The following is a 19,734-nucleotide window of genomic DNA, read 5'->3' as shown; positions in this document are numbered from 1 at the left end:
TTTCTTTCCAAGTGCAACAGGCATGCTGATTGGTTTACACTTCGCCATGCAGAACCTCTTTAAAATCTTCAGTGCAAAGCTCTGTAATAGTCTATCTTTTAGTGGTGTCAAAAATAGTGGTTTCAGGACCACAACTCTAACTTGTCGGCCCGTGAATATTAATTATTAATATTTATGAGGTCATTAATGTCCTATTAAAATATGGTTAAGAAATTTTATCGTTTTGATAGTTAATTAAGTAAAAGGACTAAATTATAAAAGCTGTAAAAGTTGAGTCCATTAATTAAAGGTACTAGATGATAATTGAAAAGGAAAGTAAGGTACTTAGATGGAAATTACACCATTAGGAAGGTGAGTGGACGGTTTAGCTTTCATTTAGCTAAAATTTCATGAGAAATTAAAAGGGTAAATTTGTAATTATTTAAAGAAGCTTAAATTAATTTAAAACAAAGTTGAAATTCCATCATCTTCTTTCTATTATTTTTCTTTTTTAGCCAAAACCCTAGAGAAAAGAAGAGAACACCATTCAGTCAACTTTGATTCCTCAATAGGTAAGTGAAACTTCGTCCATTTTTAGTAAATTTTTATATTTTTAAGCTCGTATTAGTTTAATCTAGTTAACCCTAGGTCTAATTTGTAAAACTGTCAAATATTCTAACTTTTTCCATTAAGACTTGAGTTGTTTCTTGAATGCTTATGGAAGATTATTAAACTTTTTTGTTAGATTGGATTATTTTGTAAAGTAATTTTTGATGATTTTAACGTTAAAGGACTAAATTGTTAAAAGTGAATAATTATAAGGATTTTTTGTGAAAAACATAAAATAGAAGCTGTAGAGAGGCCCTAAGAGGTTCGGTCAAGGTGGGTTTAAATTAAAAATGGTTAATTTGCATGTTTAGGGCATAAGGATTAAATTGAATAAAAGTGAAATGTGAGGGTAGATTTGTAAAATATCAAAAAGAACTTAATTGCATGAAATAATTTAAATTTTCTATTGATATATTTAATTGAATGAAAATATTATTCTAGATCAATAATGCATTGAGAGTTGCGGAAAAAAGAAAATAGCGGAATAGTCACTGTACCTTCGTTGTCACTGCGGATTAGTTAGTAAGTTCACTCGGTTTAATTTTAATACTTTTAATTGAATTTTGGGATGAATTAATTTGCTGCGACTTGGATTTTACTGTTATGTATGCATATGATAATTGAATAACAAATATTTATAGCATTGATTATTGTTGAAATCTACTGAGCTGATGAACGTAGGATAGAGTACGATTGGCATGCCAATAGGTTATAGTGCACACTGTATGAGATTAATTTGAGATGAGATGATGATTCCTATTATTTCCTATTCATTGAATATACTGAAGTCTGACATTTGTTGTGGACTATCGTGTTATACTTCAGTGTTTTCCGACATGTTTTCGGGGGTTTGGTTCCGAGGCATGTTATCGATTGGATTAGCTCATATGAGTGTTTGGCGTGTTCTCAGATGGTTAATAGTGTTCTTGTATTCGTATTTCATTCATCAGGCATTGATTATTGACCTTATTAATGTTTGAGCATTTTTGTACCTGTTGTGAACTGTGTTTGACAAGAGTTTTGATATTGGGTTGTGACAGGGAGATTGTTCAATAAACTAATTATTTGAATTATTATGTTATCTCGGTAAACTTTATCATTTAATCGATGAACTCACTAAGCCTTATAAAATCTTACTCGTGTTGTGTTGTGCTTTCTTATAGATAATATTTTGTGGACAATCGGGCAATCGAATCAACTCGAAGATTCATACTATCCTGAGAACTCTTTTGGTAGATTTTGTAAACATCTAGGCTTATATGGCATGTAGTAGGGCTAATGAACTTGTTGTAATGCTTATAGCCATGTGTTGGTTGGTATGCTCTTGATGTTATAAACTTTAGAGTTTCATATGGTATGCTGGGGTAACTTCTAAGTTGTGCCTAAGTGTTTGAACATGAATGGTTGTGTTTGGTTTGAAACTAAGCATTGTGCATGAGATTAAGGTAGGCCAACTTAATGTATGTGTATGGTGGTATATATGTTTGATTCAAGGGATGAAGTTTATAAGTATTATATGATGTGATTTTGAATGATTAGGTTAGGTTTCGATGAGCATATTTGGCATGTTTTGGTCGCCTTTTATGTTTTTTAAGGTGTTGAAATGATGCGATATAAATTGGTTTAGGTTGCTATGAAAATTGAATGAAGAATAAGCATGATTTTAGTCACTTTTAGGCATACACGGCCTAGGACACAACCTATTACAAGGCCGTGTGATGCACACAAACAACCTACACGGGCATGTGCCCTGAGCATGTTAGGTGTAGTTTTCACACGGGCTGACACACGGCTTACGACACGGGCATGTGTCTCAAAACAGTATCGAACACAGCCTGCGGTATGACCGTGTGGGGGTACTTCAAATGTTATACGGGATAGGAAATGGCCGGCGACACAACCATGTGAAGTTGTTTCGAAAGGTACATAGTCTAGTAGTTACACGGCCGTGCCCATGCACCACACGGCCTGGGCCATGTCACAAGGCCATGTGACCCCTGTTTTAAAAATTTTTAGTTTTCCCCTAAACTTTCTAATTTGTTTTGAATTGGTCCCTGATTGTTCCCAAACTATTTTTAAGGCATCGTAGGCTCGATTTAAGGTCAATAAATGTATGATTTATTCCATTTTGAATTATATATGTATTTATTTAAACCAATTTGATAATTGAATGCTATATGTTATAAAATGTTCTATTTTGTACAGTAATACTCTATAACCCTATTCTGGCAATGGAAACAAGTTATGGGTGTTACAAGCTATGTTGGTTGATGAAAATTTCTTCCTAAACTTGTCGTATTTCCATCCCAAGAAATTATCACATTTCTCCGAGGTCTGACATTTCGAACATGTTCTCCATTTGTTGTTTGAACTTCTTTACTAAGACTTCGCTACTTCCAATCACAAGTAGGTTGATAAAATATAAGGAAATTATTAGTGAAGTAACTTTGTGAACCTTTTCAACATACAAGGTAGGTTCACTAGGGCTGTTTTTAAATCCTAGACTCGCAAGATGCTCATCTATCCTTGCATACAAAGCTCGCAGAGCTTGCTTCAAACTGTATAAGGTTTTTTTAAGCCTATATACCTTTTATTTTTTCCTTCTAACTACGAACCTAGGAGGTTGCTCCACATAGATTTTTTTTCTTGCAAATAAACATTCAGAAAAGCTTATTTAACATCCAGTTGATGAATTTTCCAACCCAACTATGTTGCTAAGGCCAATAATAATCTGATCGTATCAAGTTTTGCTATTGGTGCAAAAGTTTCCTAGTAATCAATGTCACACTATTGACTAAAACCTCTCACAACCAACCTCGCCTTCAGCCTATTGAAAGAACCATCAGCATTTAGTTTAGTTTTGAACACCCACTTGACGTCAATAACTTTTTTGTGCATAGTTTGTCAACGAGGTCCCAAGTCTGGTTATTATAAATTACATTCAGCTTATCTCACATGACTTCTTTCCAACCTTCGATGGTTTTGTTTCTTCAAAGTTTGCAGGTTCAAGTACCCTACGTCAACTCACTGATATATCTCGTCAATCGATTGCGTGCCTCTTATTGGAGTGTTGTCAAGATCATCACTTGATTACGACCCCAACTCGCAATCATAATGATTTTGTGAACCCAGTTCGCCTATTCTTTGCTCAGTCTTAATAGCATCTCAATTCCATGTTCTATTTTCATCGAACACGACATCCCTCCACGCTAAAATTTTTTTGGAAGAAGGATCATAAATTCTATAACCTTTCCTATTGTTGCTATACCCAAGGAAGATACTTGGCTGTAACCTCCTTTCTAACTTACTCATTTTCACTTGTGGAACATGAACAAAATAGATGTATCCAAAGACTTTTAAGTGAGAAATAAAAGGTTTTTTTTCGAATCATACTTTGAATGGAGTCAACTCTTTTACGACCTTGGATGTTAGTCTATTCAAAAAATAGACTGATGTGCTCACTGCCTCAGCTCAAAACTCATTTTGCAACTTGCTTTCAAATAATATGCACCTCACCATGTCCATCACTATCCTGTTCATCCTCTCGCACATTCTATTTTGTTACAAAGTGTAGATATTGGTGAGCTGGTGATGGATTCCAACTTCTTCACAATAGTTTTGGAATTTCTCTGAGGTGTACTCAGTTCCATTGTCAGACCTGATCTTCTTCAGTTTCCTATCACTTTAGTTTTCAACTTGTACTTTAAATTTCCAAAATACTTCTACGACATTAGTTTTTTTTGTTTCAAAAAGTACACCCAACAATACCTCGTATAGTCATCAATGTACAAAACAAAGTATCTACACCCATTTAATGAGGGTGTTTTCATGGGTTCGCATACGTTAGAGTGCACCAACTGTAGCTTTTCTTGAGCTCGCCAAGCTTTGTTCATTGGAATTGGTAACCATGCCTGCTTTCCAAGTTGGCAGACTTTGCAGATACCACTTTTCTTCTCAACACTGATTATTTCTTCAACTAATCCTAACTCACACATTCGACTAAGAGACTTATAGTCGTATGTCCCAATCTTTTATGCCAAAGATTCGCATCATCAACAGAATTGGTATAGACCCTTGAGTTCGTCAAATTCCAATCCAACATAAAACTTCTATTCTTCATCGAAACCATAATTCTTAAAAAACTACGTTGTAATTTTTCTCAAGCAGTTAACCAATGCTAAGGAGTTTCTGATCTATCATAGGTGCTAAAAGAATATTTGAGATTACTTTAGTACCTGATGGCCATTTTGATCACCACTTTGCCTTTTCCCTTAGCTTCAAGTTTGCCATTACCAATCCTCACCTTAAAATCGCAACTTCTGTCAATCTTCTTGAAGATTCTTTCGTCTGATGTTATGTGATTAGTGCATCCACTATTGATCAACCAACCTTTCACAACTCTATTTTTTTGAGGTAGAACATGTGGCAGTGAACACCTACTCCTCCTGAATGTGATCTTCCTCAACTACTTGAGCCTACACATTCTGTTGAGGGTTTCTCCATTTGTTCTTGCATACCTTCTCCATGTCGCCTAACTACTTGCATGAGTTGCACTTAATATCTGCTCTGAACCAGTAATATTTCTTAGGATGAATGTTTTTCTTACAATACGAGCATGGTGAATATTTGTTCTTTCTACCATTTGCATCGACTTTTCCTTCTTTGACTAACTTTTTTCCCCTTATGTTTTTAGAGGTTCGCACATTCAATACTGAGGGCTCGTAATACTTCTTTTGCGTGCCCCTCTCAGCTTGATGCTCTTCTTTACTCTTGAATATACAAGGCATTTATCAATTCTGAAAGAGAGATCGTCGAGAGGTCCCTTGAATCTTCAAGTGAGGAAATCTTAGATTCATACCTTTCAGAAAGTGTTATTATGAACTTCTCAACAACCTTGCTATCTGCGAACTCTTCCCAAGTAGTTTGATGTTATTTACTACTGCTATAATCCTGTTTACATACTGCTTCACAGTTTCAACCTCCTTTATCTTTAAATTCTCAAAATCTCTCTTGAGATTACTGTGCTGTTGCAGTTTGGTCTTATCTAAACCTTGAAACTCCACCTTTAGCTTATCCCAAGTTTGTTTTGGGGTTTCGCAAGATATAATACGTGTGAATATGACATCTAAGATGCCATTTTGTATACAGGACATTACCTTGCATGTTTTAGCTCACTTGTCACTATGGTGTTTGGTTTGAGCAGCTGTCACTTGTCATTTAATGGTGCGAGCTCAACATCAGTATTCATGGCTTCCCACAAGTCATAAGTCTATAGGTAGGTCTTTATCTTAACAACCCATATATGATAGTTTTCACCATTAAAAACAAACAGTGAAGGTGGTGAAAAGCTTGCGAAAGCCATGTATAACTGATTAGATGTAATTAGCTAAAATTTTTGTTGACTTAGTGGGAGATTATGTTGAGATTTTTTATATCATGGAATATTTTATTTCCTAAATTTTCAATGGTTAGTGGCTCTTAATTTAGCAAAGCCACTAGTATAAATAGGGGGCTACATTGTTCACTTATTCATCAAGTCATAAATCAAGTTTCATCTTTGGAATACAATTCCTCCTTTCTACTCATGAAATTATTTGTTGTTTTAGTTTCCTTTACTTTCAATTCATTAATTTCCAGCTTGTTACCACTTAAACCATTCACAATTTCTTTTTCAAACTTCCTTTTCATTTTCAGTAGCTAACCATCTCACTTTAATACACTACCAAAATTACCGCCCCTATACTTAATCACGCCACCCATTTTTTTCACCCATTTTTACCTTATTTAATTTATTCAACTCCAATATGCCCCAAACCTTAGTTAACTAAATCTATTTTCAGCTTTAGGTCGGAATTAACCTCGTTAAAACCAGTGAGTTACGAACCCGAGCAATTTAACTCCTAAATTCTAGTACTTATGATTTCTCCGGATTAAGAGTATGATTTTGTCAACTCACAAACTCAGATCAATATTAAGTCAAAAAAGACATCGTTTGATTTAGTGTGGTTAGACGTACAGTTGGAATTTCGAAAGGATCGATTGTCTAATCGATTTTTTGTGAACACATTGGCGTGCCAAGTGGAGATTGATGTTTGGTTTCGTTAAGGAAAGTAGTAACAGGATTTAAATGTCCCACGAGGTTGAGGATATTGGTTCGAGCTAGGCTCTTCTAGAACGCAAAGCTACCGGAGTTCTAAATCACGAACGTTTCATTGGTTGTTCGATCAGTAAGGGTTAGTTATAGGACGTTCCATAACTAATTTACACAAGGAAGAGTTGGTGTCCGAGGCATCCTTGGTAGCTATAACTAGCTTATTGGAAAAGAGAAGTTCATTTAATTTCGAGGATCAGTTCAAAGACGAGAAAAAATCCATGCCTAAAGCTGAGCTTAGTTTAATTAATTTTTCTTCAGATTTATTTAACTATTTTTATTATTTTATTTTCAGCTTTTACTTTTCACGCATTTTTTCCCTGTTTATTTCAGGTTCCAGGTTTTCAATTTTATCCTCCCTTCAAATTTCTTGGGCGCGACAACTGCCCAGACAAAAAATTGGTAGAGAAAAAGAAACAATTTTTAGTAAACCCAGTATTTGAGGGATCGAACCTACTCCCTATACTGCTTAAATTACAAATTAAGCGTAGGTTTATATTGGTGGAATCGACAACCATCAGTTTTGGCACCGTTGCCAGGGATTGGCAACACTTATAATTGTTTAATCATCTTTATGACCAGATCTTTATCCGGAGATCTCGAATACGACCCAAAGGTTGAGAAATCAGCACGAGCACAACGAAAAGAGATAGAAGCTCTTAAACGTGCAAGTAAAGCAGAAGTTGAGCTAGGACAAAGGATCATAGAATCAAAAGTCAAAAGGTTGAGCCAAGCAATTCGTGCAGAGGCAATTCGACGTGGGAAACAAGTCGAAGTGGTTGAACCTGAGACCGAACCACTTCCTGAAATGAAAGAAGCAGAAGAGAACCTCGGTAAACTAGAAAGGATGGCAAACTGAACCATTCGTCAACTAGCCACTACTCCCAATAAGCAAACACCGTTATGTATCACTTATACAACCGAAAAAACCCCATTCGAGTTGAAATCAGGCCCGATTCACCTATTGCCCACTTTTCGAGGCTTGAAGAATGAAAATCCACATACCCACTTGAGAGAATTCCACATGGTCTGCTCAAGCATAAAACTACAGGGAGTAATCGAAGATGAAATCAAATTTCGAGCCTTTCCTTTTTCTTTAGTTGATACAGCAAGAGAATGGTTATTTTACTTACCCCCGGTTCTATTACAACGTGGGATGGCTTATCTCGTGTATTTCTTGATAGATTTTTCCCAGCATCGAGAGCAGCTGAACTTAGGAGAGACATAGTGGGAATCTGCCAAATGGAGAATGAATCGCTCTATGACTATTGGAAGAGGTATAAAAAACTGTGTGCAAGTTGTCCTCAACACGGTTTGACCGAGCAATCACTTCTTCAGTATTTCTACGAAAGTTTGCTCCCTATGGAATGAAAATGATTAATGCTGCTAGTGGAGGGGCGCTTGTCAATATGACTCCTCAAAGGGAAAGAGAACTGGTATCCACCATAGCGACAAATTCTCAATAGTATCGGTCGAATTCAGAACTTACAAGACGGGTTAATGGGGTAAACATTTTATCCTTAGAAGATAAATTGGATAAGCTTACTAATATTGTTCAATATATGCTTACAAAAAAGAAGAATCTGACCCAACTGTGTAGAATTTGTACTACATCTGAACATTCAATGGATTTGTGCCCAATCCTTAACGAGACCTCAACGGCACACGTTGATGCTGTTGGAGGTTTTTCGAGACCTCCGCAAAAACGCTATGACGCTTTCTCAAACACCTACAATCCCGAGTGGAAGGATCATCCCAACTTGAATTATGGAGCTAATCCCCGATGTAATCCATCATACCAACCGAGACTTCTGTAACCACTGTAACTACCACCTAAGCCGAGCACATCTCTAGAAGCTATTATGGAGAGACTTGCAGTCAATGCTACAAAATACCAACATAGGACAGACACATCAATACAAAAGTTAACTAATCAAGTTAGTAAACTCTCGATGACGGTTAATCGTTTAGAATATCAAGGTAAATTACCTTCCCAGACAGAGCCGAATCTTCGGCAGAATGCAAGTGCAATAACTCTTCGTAGCGGAAAGGTTCTGGAAACAGTTCTAGACAAAAATCATGGGCAAAACAAGAAACGGTAAAATTAGATATCTGATCCAAAAGCTAGACCGAAATCAGAAATTCAAAAACTAGTTGTGATGCCACCTCCTTTTCCAAGGAGGCTTGTAAAGGATAAAAAAGAGAATGAGGAAAAAGAAATCCTCGAAACATTCAGGAAGGTGGAGGTAAATATCCCTTTGCTCGACACTATCAAACAAATCCCTCGATATGCAAAATTTCTCAAGGAATTGTGTACTAGAAAGAGGAGGTTAATAGGTAACGAAAGAGTAAATGTAGGAGAAAATGTCTCTGCAATACTGCAAAAGAAAGTTCCACCCAAATACAATGACCAATGTATGTTTGCTATTTCTTGTGAGATAGGCAATATAGGCATTAAGAAAGCCATGTGTGATTTAGGTGCTTCCATTAATGTTATGCCTTACTTTATTTATAAATTGATTAACGCGAGTCCTTTAAAAGAGACAAGAGTAATAATCCAGTTGGCGGACAGGTCATTCGTCTACCCCGAAGGGTTGCTTGAAGACGTCATTGTCAAAGTTAACGAATTAGTTTTCCCTACAAATTTCTACATTATTAATATGGAGGACGATAACTCAACTAATTCTTCTGACATTTTGCTTGGAAGGTCATTCTTAAGTACCGCAAGCGCAAAAATTGATGTTCGGAGCGGAACACTGACGAGTTTGATAGCAAAATCGTGAAATTCAATGTCTACGAAGCTATGAGTCATCCTAACTCACTATTAAATATTTCTAGTATCGATAGTATAGATTGTTTAACTCAATCTTATTTCGAATATCATGACTTTGATGAGTTAGAAACTGTCCTTTATAGAAGCATTGACATGGATGTTTTAAGTCGTCTCGAGGAATTGTCAATTATAAAAGATCCGTTGCGAGAAATTGTCAAATACTTGGAGATGCAACCATCGTTGACGAATCGAGGTAACCAATTTGAACTATTACCTTCCCAAACTAAAATGTTACTTTCGGTTTTGTAGCTACCAACCTTGGAGCTTAAAGCATTACCAGACCACCTCAAGTACGTCTTTTTGGGAGAGAAAGACACCTTACCGGTGATAGTGTCAAACAAAATAACCAAAGACGAGAAGAAAAGTCTAGTTCAAGTTCTGAAGGATTATAAGGAAGCTATTGGTTGGACAATAACCGACATAAAACGGCTAAGTCCATCCACTTGTATACACAAAATTTCCATCAAAGATAACATGAAACCAAAGAGAGATGCTGAAAGACATCTTAATCCACCCATGATGGAGGTAGTAAAGAAGGAGATCTAAAAACTACTAGATGCTGGAATGATATACCCGATCTCTGACAGTGATTGGGTTAGCCCGGTTCATGTCGTACCCAAGAAAACTGGCGTGATAGTGGTGAAAAACTCATCAAAAGAGCTAGTCCCTACCCGAGTTTAGAATGGATGGAGGGTTTGCATTGATTACAATAAGTTGAATGCGGGTACTCGGAAAGACCATTTTCCACTCTCTTTCATCGATCAAATGCTCGATCGATTAGTTGGTAAGACCCATTATTGTTGTCTCGATAGGTACTCAGGATTTTTCCACATTTCAGTGGCTCTTGAGGATCAAGATAAAACAACTTTTACGTGCCCCTTTGGAACATTTGCGTATAGACGAATACCGTTTGGACTCTATAATGCTCCGGCCACTTTTCAGAGATGTGTGGTGAGCATATTCTCCAATTATGTCGAGAAAATTATTAAAGTCTTTATAGATGACTTCACGGTGTACGGTAACTCTTTTAATGAATGTCTCGATAATCTTGCTAAGATATTACAAAGATGCCTAGAATTTAATCTTGTTTTAAATTATGAAAAATGTCACTTCGTGGTTGACAAAGGATTAATTTTAGGTCATATAGCTTCCTTGGAAGGAATTGAGGTCGATAAGGCGAAAACAGATATTATTAACTCATTACCTTACCTCACATCTGTGAGGGATTCTTGGCCATACAGGGTTTTACAGACGATTCATGAAAGACTTCTCGAAAATCGCACAACCACTTTGCAGTCTATGACAAAAGGATAAAGAATTTGAATTTGACCAAATTTGTAAAGACGTATTTGACTTGCTGAAGTAGAAATTGGTCTCCGCTCCCATAGTGCAACCACCAAATTGGAACTTCCCGTTCGAAATCATGTGTGATATAAGTGACCGAAGTGTGGGAGCTATTCTTGGCCAAAGAATAGGGAAAGAGCCTCATGTCATCTATTATGCTTCGAAGACTTTTTATGCTACCCAAAGCAATTACACAACCACTGAGAAAGAATTATTAGTTATTGTGTTTGCTTTAAACAAATTTAGATCTTACCTGTTAGGAACTAAAGTGATTATCTTTTCTGATCATGTAACTTTGAAATATTTAATAGGGAAGAAGGAGGAAAAACCTCGACTGATTAGGTGGATTCTGCTCCTACAAGAGTTTGATTTTAAAATTCGGGATAAAAAGGGATGTGAAAACTTAGTAGCTAACCATCTAAGTCGATTACCGATTCCAGTAGACGACACACCATTGAAAGATAACTCCTAAATGAAAACCTGTTTTCAGCAAAAGCGATTCATCCTTAGTACGCAGACATAGTAAATTATCTCGTTACAAGTACTGTTCCTTCAGAATTACCAAGGTCGAGAAAAGGTAAGATAAAAAGGATGCTCGGTATTACATTTGGGATGATCCTTATCTTTGGAAGCATTACTCCGATCAAGTAATTCAACAGTGTGTAGCAGAAACAGAGGTACAGTCTATCTTAACTTTTTGTCATTCTTATGCATGTGGATGACACTTTGGACCTAAACGCACCGCACATAAAATTCTCCAGTGTGGACTATTTTGGCCAAATATATTTCGTGATGCCTTTTTATTCTGCAAAACTTATGAAATATGCTAAAAAGTTGGTAATCTTAGTCGTCGAAATGAGATGCCCCTTACTCCTATTCATATTTGCGAAATTTTTAATGTGTGGGGTATCGATTTTATGGGTCCTTTCATTTCTTCTTTCGGTAATTTTAATATACTCTTAGCTGTTGATTACGTTTCTAAGTGGATAGAGGCAAAGGCTACTCGCAATGATAATGCTAAGACTGTGGTTAACTTTATTAAAAGTTCTATCTTTTCCAGGTATGGCACTCCACGAGCATTAATCAGTGACAGAGGAACTCATTTTTGCAATAAGCTCGTAAGTGCACTTATGGAGAAACATGGAGTGACTCAACGAATGGCCACTGCTTACTATCCACAAACAAACGGGCAAGCTGAAGTTTCAAACTATGAAATCAAGTCCATCTTGGAGAAGACTGTTAAACCTAACTGAAAGGATTAGAGCTTGAGGCTAAATAACGCAATTTGGGCTTATAGGACAGCTTACAAGGGACCAATAGGCATGTCACCTTACCGACTCATTTTTGGTAAACCATGCCATCTCCCGATCGAATTAGAGCATAAAGCATTTTGGGCAGTTAAGCAGTGTAATATAGAGATGGAGTCTGCAGGAAAGTCTCGAAAGTTGGACAACCAGGAACTCGAGGAAATTAGAAACGATGCGTATGAAAATGCTCGAGTTTATAAAGAAAAGACGAAGGCGTTTCATGATAAGTTAATCGCTAGGAAGTAGTTTTCAATAGGACAAAAAGTTCTCCTATACGACTCCACCTTAAAAATTTTCGCTGGTAAGCTTCGATCCAAATGGATAGGTCCATTCATTATAACTAATTTATTCTCGAATAGTGCAGTGGAAATTCAAAATGAAGAAACCCGGAAGTGCTTTAAGGTGAATGGTCAATGACTGAAACCCTTTTACGAGAATTTTCAAACGCACACAGTTGAAGAGATTGTTCTCGAGGAGCCCAGAATTTGAATAACAGGTCATTGAGCTAACGACTTTAAACAAATCGCTATTGGGAGGCAACCCAAATTTTTCCCTTTATGTAGATAAAATTTTTGGTAAAACGGAAAATGAAAATGCATGTCGAGGATCAGTTCTGTTTAAGGAAAGACTTGGTACTTAAGAACGTCCGTTGTGACTTACCTCTCTTTCCTAGGAACTTGGTGCATTTATCACGATTGTTTTACCAAATCTCGTAATCTTGGTTTTTAATAATTTATTTCTCGAGTTTATAGCTTACCTAATAAATTCAAGAAATAAAAAAATACACATTTTAATTTTAATTTTTTCTTATTATTTATTTTTATTTTTATTTTTATTTTGCAGGGAAACATTCCAAGACAAAATTAAATCCCCCATGTCAGCCCACAAAATTCTTTTAATTTCAGCCAAGGCCCAATCCACCTACCCACCATTTAACACCGTGGAGACACCTATGAGGTAACCCTCCACGACGTTGAAATACATGGGGAGTTTATTTTTCCTTTCCTTACTTACTTTTACTTTTTATCCCTTAAATAATTCAAATTACATTGGGACAATGTGAAATATGTAGGGGGAGGGAAATATAAATTGGTTCTAATTTGCTTATCTGTTTTTGCATGTTTTTTGTGAAAGGTAAATTTTTTCTTTTGATAAATTGGGATGGTACACTTATGGTTTGACCTATTTAGCTATTTACTTATTTACACATAAACTTTTCAATAACCTAGACTTAGTGGGTAAGAAATTTTTAGGAATTATGAGTTTGCTTGACTGCCTACCTTATATCACATGTCAATTTTTAAATAAAAAATAAAAATGAATAATAATACTCCTCTGATACGAATGTTAAGAGTGAAAAGTTGGGTTGTACATCGGGATGAGTACCCGGAACGTGGTGCTTGGGTTGTCATCACATCTCGCGTAAAAAGGTTCGTGTGGTTGTCCAATTTCTTTGCACTCACTCTGCTAACAAGTTATCATGAGTAGGGCGAAATAACCCGCTTAGAGACATCCGAATTGAGTAACCGGAACATGGTGCTTGGGTTGTCATCATGTCTCGCATTAAAAAATTCGAAAATGTCCTAAGTACAAAAGTAATAAAATGAAGGGTAAGTCTAGGTTAGGTTATTTGATATGTTAATGTGCTAGGATTAAATTGTTGAATTGTGCAAACCATGGGGGTCAAATCCTATTATGGAGGAATTTTTTTTTCCTTTTGCTGATACATGCATAATGCTTGAGGACTAGCATTAAATAAGTAGGGGGATTTGATTAGATGCTAAAAAATACATATTTCATGCAATTTAATTGGTCAATTTATTAGAATGCACCACTGATTTTTCCATGTTTATGTTGAATTTTGTGCAGGGGTGCAATTTTGGGCTAAATAGAAGAAAAAGGAAACAATTGGGCTGGATTGAAGAAAGAAGCAAAGAAGGAGGACCAAAGCTGAATTTTTCCAAGATGTAATTAGCTAAAATTTTTGTTGACTTAGTGGGAGATTATGTTGAGATTTTTTATATCATGGAATATTTTATTTCCTTGATTTTCTATGGTTAGTGGCTCTTAATTTAGCAAAGCCACTAGTATAAATAGGGGGCTACATTGTTCACTTATTCATCAAGTCATAAATCAAGTTTTCATCTTTGGAATACAATTCCTCCTTTCTACTCACGAAATTATTTGTTGTTTTAGTTTCCTTTACTTTCAATTCATTAATTTCCAGCTTGTTACCACTTAAACCATTCACAATTTCTTTTTCAAACTTCCTTTTCATTTCCAGTAGCTAACCATCTCACTTTAATACACTACCAAAATTCCAGCCCCTATACTTAATCATGCCACCCATTCTTTTCTCCCACTTTTACCTTATTTAATTTATCCAACTCTAATATGCCCCAAACCTTAGTTAACTAAATCAATTTTCAGCTTTAGGTCAGAATTAGCCTCGTCAAAACCCGTAAGTTACGAACCCGAGCAATTTAACTCCTAAATTCCAGTACTTATGATTTCTCCAGATTAAGAGTATGGTTTTGTCAACTCACAAACTCAGATAAACATTAAGTCAAAAAAGACGTCGTTTGATTTAGTGTGGTTAGACGTACAGTTGGAATTCCGAAAGGATCAATTGTCTAATCGGTTTTCTGTGCACACATTGGCGTGCCAAGTGGAGATTGCTGTTTGGTTCCGTCAAGGGAAGTAGTAACCGGATTTAAATGTCCCACACGGTTGAGGACATTGGTTCGAGCTAGGCTCTTCTAGAACGCAAAGTTACCGAAGTTTTAAATCACGAACGTTTCGTTGGTTGTTTGATCGGTAAGGGTTAGTTATAGGACGTTCCATAACTAATTTACACAAGGAAGAGTTGGTGTCCAAGGCGTCCTTGATAACTATAACTAGCGTATTGGAAAAGAGGAGTTCATCTAATTTCGATATCGGTTCAAAGACGAGGAAAAACTCGTGCCTAAAGCTGAGCTTAGTTTAATTAATTTTTCTTCAGATTTATTTAACTGTTTTTATTATTTTATTTTTAGCTTTTACTTTTCACGCATTTTTTTCCCTATTTATTTTAGGTTCCAGGTTTTCAATTTTATCCTCCCCACAAATTTCTTGGGCATGACAACTGGCCAAACAAAAATCTGGTCGAGAAAGAGAAACAATTTTCAGTAAACCCAGTCTCTGAGGGATCGACCTTACTCCCTATACTGCTTAAATTGCAAATTAGGCGTAAATTTATATTGGTGGAATCGACAACCATCAATAACTTAGAAAGATCAATTGCGACCCTTAAGAAGACAGCTCTAGTATCAATTGTTGGAGTTTCGATACTAAAGAATAAAGAATTGTATAGAAGAAACGAGAAATTTAGCAACAAAATTATATGCTAGGGTTTTATTATTATTATTTATCACTCACATATTTTGGACAATGTAACAGAGGTATTTATAACAAAAACTGCTAAAAATAGAAAGAAATAACTTAAGATTTTATATTAATAAATATTAAATATATTGTACTAATAAATACTAAATCTTTTAGAAAGAAAATATATTTTGTAAATATAACTTGCAAGCAAACTCTAAAAGTCTAGATCATATTTTTAGTTCACCAAAATTAAAGTGTTCGTCAACTTTGCATGAACAGTTATCTCGCAACAAATCCATTTTCACCCGAAAAGCCTTAAAACTATTGGTTGCTACCTTGCCTTGGGCCACCGGTGCATCTGGTCTCCGCCTCCAATCAATAAAAAGACGATCTTTACCCAACTCACCAACTCCTCTGTGAAAGAAAACTATATCCCCAGCATCGAGTTTCTTATTCTTGACAAAACGGCTCCACCCTTTGGTCAGAACATAGCTTTGGCTACTATTTCAATAAGAGTACCTGAATCTCCACGCCTTCCCATTCCTGTCCTCGACATTCAACGGAACACCTTTCCCGCCCATAGAATCCAATGGGAAACACTTCTTAGCATGTTGCTTTGGGATAACAAGCCGGTTGAGCTTCTCCACGTCGCTTGGCGTCGCCACTTTGTCGAACATGTGTTCTTTGTCCATTTTCCCACTTGCACCGTCTTCAAGAAATTTTCATTTCAAAACATTAAAAAGAAGCGGAAATATAACCAAAAAAGTAAGAGGAAAAAAATGGAGATCCAAATAACCTTAGGTTTTTCATTACAAACATTAAAAAAGTAGTTAAATGCGATTAAAGAGCGTTCAATTAGAAGAAAACATTCAAAAAATCAGGGAAAATAATTAAATGAAAACAAACGAATGATCAATCTGTACATATATAGACCAGAATTTCAAAATCAGTAGTAATAACTCCAAAAACCGGCTAAAACCTTTGATTAATGTCTTGTATATCAATGATTAACGTATTAAATGGACATGTAACAATCATATAAACTCACTTTTCTGGTTAAAAAAATCAATGTTAGAATCTTTAAAATAAATATTTTATTTTAGCAAAAAAAAAAAAACACCTATTCGAAAAAAAACGACTATGCCAAATAAAAACTCAGGACTCAGCAAATTGGCAAGGCTTTTAATTTCGTGTATAACGAGGTCAGTTACTTCCGGTCGAAATACAGACCTTCGTGATGGTAAAACCCCGAATAAAACAAGAAAAAAAGAACACTTCATATGTTGTTTCTGGTTGCTCTGTAAGTTGAGATGTACTTACATGGGAAGTCCTCAATAATGGACTAGATGCAAGTATGCATGCCGAAGGAGACTCTGTCACATCTGTTCCCATTGCTCTCTCTTCTTTACAGTCTGAAAGTAATGCACCACAATTGCCTAAATGAGTTTAAAAGGAACCAAAAATGAAAGAGTTGTTTCATAAGAGTCCGTAAAGAAAGATTACCCCAGCACTGGCCTTTATGATCTTGTCTTGAACCTTCCAGCAACTTTTCATCACCTACCATTGATCAAACGAGTAATGTTAAAATCAGTACTTCTTATCAGCCATTATCAAACCTTTTTTTTTTTTTTTAACGAGGTTGAAGTTTCTCATTATTTTGGCCAAAATATGTATACATGAAGAGATCACAGGGCATTTTCATATAGTAACTGGGAAGCTGTTTGGCACAAGCAGGTGGAAGTTTTTGGCATAGATTATGGTTTAATACTAAATTCCCAAGGAATGCAATATGCAATCACTGTCGTTATAGGTACTGATTATATCTGTTTTTTTTTAATAGAATGATTAGAATTACTCATAATTTCTCCTCAACCCATAAATAAGATGATAATGTGTTTCACTGTACTTAAACCCACATCTTTTTGCATTGACAACAATACTAAGGCCAATCGAACTAAGACTCAATTATTATTATTTTTTTATATTTTAAGCTTTGGGCAAATTGTAACACAGCCTATGCTTTCTAACTTTGGTGCTATTAAGATGCCATTAGAAATGCTGACCAGTTCAGGAAGGTACAGAGGCAGCAATCTTTTCAAACTTGGAAGAAATATTTTATCTTACATGAATGGCTTGACGGATGCATGACTTAAAAGGCTTGTGACTCGGGGGCAGTCGTCAACAATTATCTCCTCCAAGTTGATAAAATTTTCAAGCGAAGTAAGGCTGAAAATTTTACTCAGCTGGGGGCATGCATGCAGCGCCAGGAATTTCAACTTAGACATACATCCGAAACGATCTGCTCCTCTCCAAATACACTGCAAATCCTCCATGTAATAAATGCTCAAATATTCTAGGGATTCAAGCATGTGTTGTACAGAACCAGGGTGAGATTCAGATTGACCATCTTCATTTCTTTCATAATGCATCTCTCCATCAATTAGGGTTTCCGTTTTATTACATTCTGCCAACAAGCAAAATTTTAGCCCCTTCATATTCTCGATCCGGAATTCAGATAAATTCATAGCGGTTGTCTGGTGATCCAAGAAAAATGAAGTAGAATATTTCAGTACCCCTTTTATTTGAACTGGGACGTTTTCACCATTCACAAACCTCAAGCATTTGTCCCATTTTCTGAATTCTACTTCAACTTCATGAGGTACATGAGATATGATTCTCCTTTTATGATAGCCGACAGTAAGTTCTAAAGCGTGACAAGGAAGGATATATCAATGATGTATCATCTAAAAGTTGGAACTTGGGCAGGTACAAGCTAAGAGTCCTCAATGTTTTTGAGTTGCATACTTCCTTCAGAACGGCTTCCACAGAATCATCCTACATCTTGTCTGTAGGATTCAAATCAATACTTAACTCTGCAAGTTGCGAGAGATCACAACCTTGTAACAAGAGTGTTTTTAATGAAACCAACTTAGGAAGAGATTTGGGCAAAGATTTGATGCTAGTACGGGAAAAATCTAATATTTGGAGAAGTTGCATGCGCTGAAAGAATAAGGGAGGAATAGCTGTCAGCTCATAATTTCCCTGCAAATACAATGCAATCAATGAAGAGCTGTTTGGACATCTTGGCAGCTCCGACACTTTATAATATGTTAAATGGATCTCTTTGGATACCCATTTTCTTTCTTTTGTAACTCACTTAATCCGGATCCAATTACAATAGAATGATTGTAAAGTAATAAGAAAAAATAAAAATACATAGATTTATGTGTAAAATTCTTTAGGGAAAAATCACGGGCAAAGAATGAAAAATTCTTAATGTTAAATTAGAATGATACAAGAGAAATTTCGACTAATTCTAATGTCAAATGGAAGAAATGTAGTTCTATACAGATTCTATTTGTGCAGCATGATCCATATAGAAGTCTCAAAAATCCTTTATTTTACCTCTGTATTTTATTTTTTTAACTGGGGGATTTTACTCTAACAAACACACTGCTGCGTTGCTGCATGAAGCATGTTACTGCATAAGTTGCCAGAGAGATCCCAAAGGATTCTGCCTGCTAAACTACTTTGTTACTAAAGCATCAATTACAAATCGGAGAATAGAATATAATCTTCTTCGTTATGCATATTGACCAAATAATTTTGAGGAATTGAGAAAGATAACAGTTAATTACTACTATTATAAAAAATTTAAGATGTACGAACTCCATGTACTTTTTTCCTATTTTTTGTGCTGCGACTTTCATACAAGGATATTTTTACAGTCAAATATTTCATACAAACAATTGACTTAAAAGAGGGAACAAAAGTACGGTGTGTAATACCCAATTTTAACCTGGTCCGCAATTAAAATAGACCAAATAAATAAAAAAAGAGTCCAAATTACAAAATGCCCGCATGGCCCAATAATACCAAACCCAAACCTAACTAAACCAAATACTCAATTTATCGAAACCTTAAAATCTAACAGCTTCCAGCACAGCCCACTACACCAGAATAGGCTTTTAGCGGCACTTTTAGCGGCGTTTTGAACAAAAGCGCCACAAAAAATCGAGCATTAGCGGCCATTCAACCAAAGCGCCGCTAAAGGTAGAGCATTTGCGGCGATTTCCAAGAAGCGCCGCTAAAAATAGGAATTAGCGGCGTTTTATATAAAGCGCCACAAAGAACCTAAGACCAAC

At 35.9% G+C, this 19,734-nt stretch overlaps 1 protein-coding gene across 15 annotated transcripts in view; it reads right to left on the bottom strand.

Annotated features, from left to right (window-relative positions):
• The window catches only part of LOC105764736 (uncharacterized), an 80,415-nt gene that overhangs the window by 23,126 nt on the left and 37,555 nt on the right, over window positions 1–19,734 (bottom strand). The window lies entirely within an intron of this gene.

The sequence above is a fragment of the Gossypium raimondii genome, chromosome 12 (genome assembly GCF_025698545.1).
Source record: "Gossypium raimondii isolate GPD5lz chromosome 12, ASM2569854v1, whole genome shotgun sequence".
Lineage (NCBI taxonomy): Eukaryota > Viridiplantae > Streptophyta > Magnoliopsida > Malvales > Malvaceae > Gossypium > Gossypium raimondii.
The sequence above is the reverse complement of the archived record's forward strand: the minus strand, read 5'-3'. Positions and strand labels throughout refer to the sequence as shown.